The sequence below is a fragment of the Pelecanus crispus genome, chromosome 1 (genome assembly GCF_030463565.1).
Source record: "Pelecanus crispus isolate bPelCri1 chromosome 1, bPelCri1.pri, whole genome shotgun sequence".
Taxonomy (NCBI): Eukaryota; Metazoa; Chordata; class Aves; order Pelecaniformes; family Pelecanidae; genus Pelecanus; species Pelecanus crispus.
Genome location: NC_134643.1, coordinates 21562256 through 21570670, shown reverse-complemented (window position 1 = coordinate 21570670; position 8415 = coordinate 21562256). Strand labels below are relative to the sequence as shown.

General features: G+C 39.6%; 1 non-coding gene across 1 annotated transcript; it reads right to left on the bottom strand.

Moving 5' to 3' along the window:
* Positions 1 to 7908: 7908 nt before the first annotated feature.
* On the bottom strand, positions 7909 to 7985 carry TRNAI-AAU (transfer RNA isoleucine (anticodon AAU)). Its single transcript has one exon. It is a non-coding gene; the product is annotated as a tRNA-Ile (tRNA).
* Positions 7986 to 8415: the final 430 nt, after the last annotated feature.

Sequence of the window (8415 nt, the reverse complement as noted above, 5' to 3'; positions counted from 1 at the left end):
ATGTTAAAGTAGCAAAAAGAGAAAAAAAAAATCCTTTATTGTGGAAAAGTGGAGGCACTGAGTATTAATCAAATGATAGCACTAAATTAGCACAATGGTCTTTAAGGGATTTGAGTAATTCATCCTGATGGATGAGCTACTCATTTAGTACAAATATGTTACAAAGACGTAGGAGAACTATGGTAGGCATAATTTTTCTTGTGGAAAACTTTTCTCATTAAGAGCAGCTTATTGTGAAAACACAGTAGAATTATAAACTGCTTATGTATCTTTTACAAACATAATTAATTTTCACTAAACAAGTACAACCTTAGTTAAATTGTTCTCCTCAGAGATAAGATATAAATACCTTCACAGGGTGAATTTTGCCCAGACTTATGGTTTAGGCTAAAATTCATATATTATTACTGAAAAATTACAGCCGTGGACCAAAATTTTTGGCAAAAGACTAAACCTAATTCTTTTACTCTGTTAAGGTTGTTTGCTTGTTTTAAAGGAGTTGTGGAAATGCAAGCACAGAAAACTGGTTCTCAGTCAGTTTGCTTGATATAAGAGAACTGAATTGTGGATATGCTTGAATGCTGAAGATACCCTAATATCTTGGAAAGCTTTATCCTAATGCACAGTAGACCCCCTTTGTTAGTTAATAATAATGAGTATTATAATATATGAGGGGGCGGGTCTCAGGTAAACGAGCCGCTGCCGGGCTGCTCCAATGCCCGCTCTTCTCACACTTCCCCCAGGCCTGAAGATGAAGATTGGTCTGGACATAGGTTATATATGATCTTTCTCCCCCTCCCTGCTCTCATCCCTTATAATTTCTGACACTCTTTCTCAAGGGTGGAACGGAAAAGTAACTGCCTGGAAACAGATATGAAAAGGACTTCACCCTGCCTTCCATTTTGTCCGTCTTCCTTAAATCTTCTAGATCTCTCACGGGTCTGTCTTTAACCGTCCAGCATTTTCAGTTTTCCCTTTGGTTGATTTTCTTTCTCCTTCTCCAATCTGAGAGAGGAAATGAAAATGTTAACTCTGACGGAGGTGAACAAACCGAGCAAACCTTCAGCATGGGACTTTTGCCATTACACAATGTCACACTGAGAAGGCATACAAGTCTTAGTGTTTAAAACTAACACTAAGGCATTTACAACTGCATGAAAATACATATCAAATAAGAAATTTTAAAGTAGCAATTTGATTGGATTTCTTGTATTAACTTTTTAAAAACTATACATATTACAGACAAATACGAGTCTGGAAAGATGCTGATTTCCAAACAATATACTATGACAACTACCAGTTCAAACAGAACAAATATACACAAATAATGTAAAGGTAATAAAAACATTTTATTATTCAGTAAATATGCCTGCATTCTTCCAAGCAGAACAGTTTCATGTTCAATTTGTTTTGGTGAATTAATGATTTTTAGATTAACGCCTCTTTTTGGATTATGGAACTCTTGCATGAAAATATAATAATATGTAAAATCAGTTTTCTTTCACTCAATTTATTACTATTTGTCATGGTTTAATTCATGCAGTTCAGAAATGAGAGGCAGTTTGCAGTGTCCTTCAACTTAACTGAAATCACAGAGTGGACTTACTGCTAATGATGTCTAAGGATCATATAGATAATAGCAATGTCAATAGGCCTTTGGCAGAGAAAGCCGATAATGTTCTAAGGCTAAATTATGAAAGTTAACTGTTTAGAAGATCATGGGAAACCCTAGGGTGTGACAGAATTAAATCCTGACCTGTGCTCCAAAGAAGATATGCTAGCAAAGGGTAAGTCTCTAGGGTATAAGCATTAAACAACTTTTCCATTTTAAAAGTTTCATTTATCAAAAAAGGTCGGTTTGCTGAACCTCAAACTTCCATGAAATAGAGAAATTTTAACACTGGTTTTGTAAATTAATATTCCAAGGTCCAAGATAGACTTTTCAGATAACCTATTGTACTGACTTTACATAGCAAGGTTTTGGTATCGGGGGGGTGCTACAGGGATGGCTTCTTTGAGAATATGCCAGGGGCTTCCCCTGTGTCCGACAGAGCCAATTCCAGACGTACCCACCACTGGCCAAGGCTGAGCCCACCAGCAACAGTGGTAGTGCTTCTGTGGTAACATATTTAAAGGGGAAAAAACCTGCACAACTGCATCCAGAGAGAGGAGTGAGAACATGTGAGAGGAACAACCCTGCAGGCACCAAGGTCAGTGAAGAAGGAGGGGCAGGAGGTGCTCCAGGCACCAGAGCAGAGATTCCCCTGCAGCCCATGGTGCAGCCCATGGTGAGGCAGCTGTGCCCCTGCACCCATGGAGCTCCACGGGGGAGCAGAGATCCACCTGCACCCGGGGAGGACCCCATGCTGGAGCAGGTGGATGCCCAAAGGAGTCTGTGACCCCATGGGAAGCCTGTGCTGGAGCAGGCTCCTGGCAGGACCTGTGGACCCATGGAGAGAGGAGCACACACTGGAGCAGGTTTTCTGGCAGGACTTGTGACCCCGTGGGGGCCCCACGCTGGAGCAGTCTGCTCCTGAAGGGCTGCACACTGTGGGAAAGACCCATGCCTGAGAAGTTTGTGAAGAACAGCAGCCTGTGGGAAGGACTCATCTTGGAGAAGTTCATGGAGGACTGTCTCCCATGGGTGGGACCTCATGCTGGAGCAGGGGAAGAGTGTGAGGAGGAAGGAGCAGCAGAGACAACGTGTGATGAACTGACCACAACCCCCATTCCCTGTCCCCCTGCGCTGCTTGGGAGGAAGAGGTAGAGAAATCAGGAGTGAAGCTGAGCCCAGGAAGAAGGGAAGGGTGGGGGGAAGGTGTTTTAAGATTGAATTTTTATTTCTCATTATCTTACTCTGAGTTGACTGGTAATAAATTAAATTAATTTCCCCAGGTCAAGTCTGTTTTGCCTGTGGCAGTAATTGGTGAGTGAACTCTCCCTGTCCTAAACCCACAAGCCTTTCATCACATTTTCTCTCTCCTGTCCAGCTGAGGAGGGGAGTGATAGAGTGGCTTGGTGGGCACCTGGCATCCAGCTGAGGTCAACCCACCACACCCATCAAGGAAGCAACTCTTGTGGTCCTGGCAGGCTGGCAGTAACCGTCTGGGATGGATATGTGAGACCAGCTCTGTGCCCTGCTTCAGTCTGCCAAGGAACCTGCATGCAGCTGTGTTGCATCTAATGCAGATGTCTTCACCGCTCTCTTCATGGCTACAATGCAAGCAGATAGTTTTGGTCTGCTTTTCTGGTGGAGCTGCTCAGCTCTGGCAAATTTTAAACTGTTTCTGCAAAGACTCACTCTATAGGCCAGCGAACAAGCACGAGACATAAGATGTCTGGATTCAGATTCCCTGCCTGACAAATATTTAGTTGCTTATTTAAAATGGGATAACTTCAGCAGCAGTGAGAAGCTCAATATAGGCAAAATAGTTAACTATGATGATTTAAGCTTATCTGTGTGATTTTGCTTTGGAACAAGGCACCAATGCTGACCCAGACAGATCCTCTGCTCAGTTGGCAAAGGCTGTTTGTTTCTGTCTTCCAGTCCTTATTTTATGTGATATATTGTATACTGGAGAGCCTCAAGCACGCTGAGAATGGACGGGTCTTCTAGCAGACCTTCTGAGGGTTTCCAGGGTGAAGGTGGCCTCAGCTAAGCAATTAACTCTATAGATTTTAAGAGACTTCAGGTGAAAATTTTGGGTTTAAATCGAACATGTAATGTAGACATTTTCATTGTTTTAATTTCTCTTATGTTTTCCAGAGTCTTGGAGTAAATAACTAAAGGCAATTTTTATCTCAGATTAAAGATTTGAATCTTCTTCTAAAATAACTGAATTTATTTATTTGACAAATGTGGGTTTTCTTCCTGTCATTTTCCCTGTGACAAGTCCCATCCAGGTATCTCTAAAAGTATTAGTCTAATACTCTAAGCTGCTACACTTTAAATGTACAGCCAGTTACCTAAATGCTATGGTGTATTTTCATCCCTGCTGGATCACTCCTTTTGCAGAATTAGCATAGTTTGGGGATGCTATTTAGTAAGCTTTTTTTTTATGTTTTCCAAATTTCTTTTGTTCAGACCATTTGCAGAGCACTGTTATTCCCCACTGTTCACAATCTGACTAGCTAGAACTAACTCCTCACTTTCCCTGATTCCTGATCATTAAGCTGCTGTTTCTGCGTGCTGGTTCATTACTACCTGTCCAACATATCAAAATAAATTAGCTAGAGTTTCTTCTAAAATTTACTGAAACTATTGAGTGACTTTCCATTAAATCAGTATTTGTGGGGCTGATGGGCTGCAGATCCATCAGTCTGAGTATATATGACCAACATAGAACAATTTGGAGGAATCTGATGCTAAAGTAGATATTTTAAGACAGTTGTTCTTTAACTGTTAATGAAGGCTTTAAAGTGACAACAAACCTCAAAGGCTGAGCGGTGACTGTTATCAGATTCAAAAAAGTACAGCTTCTTTTTTGTATTTGAAGAATCAGTTGGAGTCACAAGGTTACAGAAATAGGTAGTATAAAAATGATTCCTACTTCAAAGGGCACAGAACAAGCAACACTTTGAGATACCTTGAGGGTATGCACCAAATGAATCTAGGCAACATCATATCTTGCAATTATTTGCAGCTCCTCTGTTGATATGAGTCTGCAGCAAAGAATTAAAACAGTTCGTTGAGTTCTAGGAATAAGAAGCACTATCTAATTAATTACAGGGAACATTCTGATGAGTCCACCTGTACAATTCAGCTTCTGTGTGTCAGTATACATGTATAGGTAAACCTGTATAATGTAATCCAGTTCGCACAGGGACTGTTTGTTCATGCTGAGTGCTCTTTATGTTGCACTGCCATCTGAAGTGTATCAAAGCTAACAAACAGTTCAGGCAATCTCTAGCCATGTCCCAAGACCCTTAAATGAGGCTGAAGCATCACTGCTGTTCCCCATCCTCCTTGCACATTGCAGTACAAAAGTGTGTATTAAGACATAAAGCTACAGAGAAAAGCCAGCAAGGAATAGTTTAATTGTTTCATGCTCTACTAAGTGTTTTGCATACACCTGACAATTTTTGCAGGTTTTTGGCACTGCTGGTCTGGATGATGGCCATGGTCCTACTCTTGCAATGTGATTACAAGTCTGACTGCAGGATTCACGCTCATGTAAGATTTACAGAAAAAACGCATCATACATGCTTAGCACATAAGTTTTGAGTAACAACTGTATGAGAAACATATAGATCCAGAAGGGTCCAAAGACTACTTTCTTTTCATGATGTTACTCACCTAGTCATTTATTTCCTGTCCCTTTCCTGCTCTTAGTTCTCCTAACAGTAGCAACAGGAAAAGACAAAGCAGCACATGCCCTGCTGTCGTCATCGTTCAGGAGGTTTCATGCAGCGGGAAGCTGGCTCTATTTTCAGACAGCAGGACAGATTTCATTTTCAACCAAAAGAGAAATGTCTAGTAGTACATACTGCTGGTGGTGTTTAATTCTGAGAAGGGAAAGGTGAGCCTTCCATATGTAAAAAGTAGCTGAAAAAAGGAACTTTTTTCTGCAAGAACTTTTGTGTAGGAAAAGAAATAGTGGGTTTTAATTGTTGTCAAGATGATTTAGGTTTGATGTTTGGGAAAAAGCTCCCTAGTAGTAATAATTTCACAGCTCAGGTTTAGATAGCTGATGAACTTTGTGGAATTTTTGCAATTTGCTATCTTAACAGAGAAATTAATTAAACTATTTCAGGATGGATTTTTCTTTTTTCTTTTTGCATAGTAATATTTCAATCCCCTTTTTCTGCAAATTTCATTGTGATTAAAACTTTTACATATGATGTGAACCATTTTTATATTTTCCCACTTGCAGGGAGTTAAAAATAAACATAGGCAGTTCTGAAGTGAAATGTTTCCAAGTGGAAAACTGAAATGGCACACATTAAAAGTGGTTCAAAATTTTTGAAATTTTCTGGCTGAAATTTCAATCTATATGGGTTCACAAATATTTTTGTTGTAAAAAAAAAGACAAACCATTTTATGAGATGAAATCATCACCAACATTTCAGTAATCAGTGTGGAGTTACCCAAGTAAGTGATTTTCTTATTTTTGCTGGATTTTTGTTTGTGTCAAAAACCAGCAAAGCTAAATTAGTCTGTTGAAACTGCACTTACTCATGCTCAAGACATTTCACATGACACAAAGGCATTTTAATCTGAACAATTTTTGCATGTGCCTGATGTTATCCATATTTTTAATGCTGATGTAAGTATTTATAATGAGTCTCATCTCATTTCTTAGTCTTTTAATTGTGAAATACTTAACAGTACTGACATTTAAAATAACTTTATCAGTATTAGAGTTAACAATACTGAAATTAATAGAGTAGTTGAAACTTTAAGAACATCTTTGTTCTACAATGACATTGTGTAGCACACTTTATTATAATTTTAACAGAAAATTATTTCATTATTATGGGTTTGCTATCATCTGAACTCTCATAAAAGTGCTCTGAACAGGAAAACCGTGTGTGGTTGAGGTGTAAATCTTTTTATCCTAACTTGACACTGTAATTCTTATAATCAATGTGATAAAAAATGTGCCTGGAAATATTTTGGAGGCTTACAGACAAAGAAGAGACAAAATGTCCTACAAAACTAGTTTAGATATCACCAAAACCTGATCAAACCTCTTCCTTCATAGGAAATTTCTTACATCTTAACATGCATATTTTAAAACCAGGAGGTTCCTCTGTTTTGTACCAGAAATGAGAGCAACATAACCATTTGTGTTCTTCTTCCTATGTCAGTCTTGATTTAACTTCACATCCAAATCCTATTTTAATACTTTTAATGAAAATGCCCATTCTAATTGCACCCAACTTTACCCAGAGAAAATTCCAACTATGATTTGAATAAAACCTCAAGAATACTGACAACTTTGAAAAGAATTGTGTGTTTTCCCTGAGGAAGGCCTGCTTTTTATGCTGCAGGTATTCTCTTTGATGGGTGATGCCGCAGGGACAGTTTTGTTTTAACATAACATATTGGCTGTTAAAATAAATCTAAAAGAACACGGAGGTCATACTGAGCCGGTCCCAAATGTCCCTATAGATGTATGTACAGACAGGTGGTTTATGCAGCCTCCTGTCCAAAACAAGATCTGGAGGGATTCCTTCTTATTCCTGACAGGTGGTCAGCTCTTCTCAGAGATCTTTGAATATGTCTGTTTAAAATATTTACATGATTTTAAGATGGAACAATGGGTTCTTTGGGTGCAAAGCCACTATCCACCTTTCAAAGACAGTTTACTTGGGACTTTGAAATTAATTTCCTTTTCATGAAAAAATGAATACAAAGTGCTGAGGACAGAACCTGGGTTATTTAGGACAAAAGCAGCAGAATTTAATCACGTTGCATTATACTATTTCTACCCTTTTTCTGGACATCTGGGGCACTGCTGAGGTGGTCCCCGTACAACCGACTCACTGCCTGAAAGTTTCTGCAAAGTTGTCACTGTTTGAGCACACTGTATGATGTAGGCATCTTCCATAGTGAACAGAACACAGATGAAACCTCTCTTCTGCAGCAGCATCGACACAGGGATGTGTTTCTCTGGCAGTGGCACATGTGCTTTGCTGCCAGGCCAATGTTGTAGTCACACCTTTCTGTTTCATGCAGTCTTTCACAGACACTGTAGCAGTTCCTCACCCTTCAGCAGCTCCCTTCATCAGAAATGGGGTCTGTGGGAGCAGACCAAGGCCTCCTGTGCCTGTTAATTATGTGGGAATGCAGCTGATAACTGTTGCTATGACAGAAATCATAGAATCATAGCTACTTAGATCATAGAATCATAGAATGCTTTGGGTTGGAAGGGACCTTGAGAGATCATCGAGCCCAACCCCCCCTGCAGTGAGCAGGGATTGAACCTGTGACCTTGGCGTTATTAGCACCACGCTCTAACCAACTGAGCTAAATCAGTTGCCTTAGGGCTCTGGTCAGCTTACTCATATTATTGGTCCAAATAGGATGATGGAAAATAACACCCACAGCTTTAACTCCTTTTGTGTGTGAAGTGACTTACAGCAGTTGAGAGGAGCCCAGAATCTTCTTCCCCCAGAAGGTCCCAGCACATGAGTCATAAAAATGTCTAGCAACAAAGTACAAAGAATATATATTGTCATGCAGGATTAATATCTTTTCATCTTTGGGTTATGGAGAATTCCCATAATGTAGTAGACCTGTGGGTAATAATGGCAAGACTCATTTTGTTGCACCAATTAAAATTATCTCTATTTCCACCAAGATTACCTACTTGCACAGGTAGAGAATGTAGGTACAAAACTATCTATGCTCAATTTTCAACACGAGAGACACACTGAAACTACATTACTTCACAGGCATCTGTGGATACA